Raw genomic sequence first — 2,287 nt, forward strand, 5'->3', positions numbered from 1 at the left:
TAGAATCTAGAAGAAGGAACCTTTCGAAACTCTGATTCATAGTTGTATGGATGATAATGCATTAAGACATATTTATCACAAACACCGGCAAATATTGAATACAATTATTATAATTTATTCTAATCATAAATAAATACTGTTTTATTTTACTGCATTTTATATTTGTATATTATCAGCATACTATAAATTGTATGTACTATTTTCTTTATATTGCTTTTTTTTATGTATTAAATATAAACTGGGTATACAATAATTTATGTATAGTATAATAAACGTATTTACTCAGTGAATGTGGAATGAGTATAAGAATTTTTTTAATATACATACTTACACTGAACAAATTGCAGTATTGTATAAAATTCTTAAATAAAATTAATTCTGCACAATCTTGATATTGAATAAACTCGTCAAAGTAAATAAGAACCTGCTATTACCCTATAATACTAATTATACTTATTTTTAGTTATTTTAAGTAATAACATGTTAAAAATAATATGGCCAGTATTTTTTTTTTAATTAAAATAAACATATTGATTTATTTGCTATTTTTTTGTATACCTAATCAATGAAATGAAAATTATTGAATTTTAGAGCAGATTCATTGATGATTTTGTACGTCTGATGAAAATAAAACCTGTAAGATAGTGGTGGTGGAAGATAGATAATTAATTGCGTTCAGTAAATAATTCTTAGGCCTTAGCAAAGCTCAGTACATTATTATAGTGAATTTAAGTAGTTAAAGGATTAAAATTCAAGTTTTTTCAGATATGTCTTGGTATTCATAGTCATCTTTGCTCCTCGGATAGGATAGGAATGGTTGATGTATTGAATTTGAAAGAAATGATAAATTATTTGTTCAGTAAAATGATTCTGAGCAAAGCTTCAGGTTTAATAATAATAATCGGTACCTATACGACAACATTTTTTTTTCCTATTAATTGTTATAACTTATATGTTTTTCGAACCTTGTAAAAGTTATAACATGGGGACAATGATTAAATATTGTATATTTAATAAATGACAGGGATCACCAAATAGCGGCCTACAGACAAAATAAAAACCAATAATATTAAACGTTCTATATAGTGTTGTACATTTATCATTTATCATTTTTGTTCATTGGCTATTGTTTTTTCCCGTTTCTAGCAATTTTGATGGCTGGAGAACATTTTCCGAATTTTTAATGTGGCCCTTCAAAAATATTAATTGGTGACCCATGTTATACATTATGAATAGCTGCATAATAACGCAAGCCCATACTGTTATTTTTTTATCGAACAACATACTCTTGAAGGAAATCGAAGCAATTTTACTGCCCCGAAGTCCAAACCATGATGACAGCTGACACGAAAATAAAGAAAAATTAAAAAAAAAAAAAAACAGACATCATTGTAAAATCAATACTTTCATCGCTCCACTCAGAATCTAAAATATAAATAATATAATTGTGTTTTAGATTCTGAGTGGATGGAACGATGAATGTATTGATTTTACAATGATATGTGTTTTTTTTTTAATTTTATGTCTTTCATCACCTTTTAGGACAGTAAAAGTGCTTGGATTTTCTTCAACAGTATCTTTTTTGATAGAAAAGTGAATCTAGTTGGTACTTTGGGGGGGGGGGGGGGGGTAGGGGGTCAAAAATAATAATTTTCTAATAGTTTTCAAAAGCGCTGAGAAAAACAAAAGAAAAATTAAGGAAACAACAGGAATTTTTACGCAAAATCGACTTTGTTTTTTAGTGTAACTTTAAAACAAATGAACGTATACATGCAATTTTCACTGGTCGTTTATATTTGCATTTTCTATACACGATAACAATTAACAAGATAAACAATAGTTAAATACATTTTTTGGACCCCCTTGAATAATCATTCTTGAATAAATCAATATACATCCTCTTAATGATCTTATACATAATATGATCTTATAGTACCTATATAATTAAACTAGATATAGCCAATGTATTGATAATATGTATTATGTACTATGTAGGTTTATACCTAGGTAGTGTACCTACATATTTGGATATGTCTTAGGTAGTAGGTACTCTATGATTTGAATCTTGGGTGTACCTATCTACAAAAAACTATTACATTTTTATCAAATGACAATTTTCGTAACTCTTAACCGCAGCCATTGCAGTAGGTACGTTTTGTAGTTAGGGTAGGTAGGTAGATACCTAAATAATTTATTACGTTAACGCATTTTGTTGAATATATAACTAGTAAATTACGAATCTTTAACTATGCTACATTTAGAAAAATGTACCTATGTGGCTGTACAT

General features: G+C 27.5%; 1 long non-coding RNA gene across 1 annotated transcript in view; it reads left to right on the forward strand.

Annotated features, from left to right (window-relative positions):
- The window catches only part of LOC103309636, a 2,055-nt gene extending 1,900 nt beyond the window's left edge, over positions 1 to 155 (forward strand). The window contains exon 4 of the long non-coding RNA XR_510780.3: positions 4 to 155. This is a non-coding gene — a long non-coding RNA (uncharacterized LOC103309636). The remainder of the gene's footprint in view (positions 1 to 3) is intronic.
- Positions 156 to 2,287: the final 2,132 nt, after the last annotated feature.

Source organism: Acyrthosiphon pisum, chromosome X (genome assembly GCF_005508785.2).
Source record: "Acyrthosiphon pisum isolate AL4f chromosome X, pea_aphid_22Mar2018_4r6ur, whole genome shotgun sequence".
In the NCBI taxonomy this organism is placed as follows: domain Eukaryota; kingdom Metazoa; phylum Arthropoda; class Insecta; order Hemiptera; family Aphididae; genus Acyrthosiphon; species Acyrthosiphon pisum.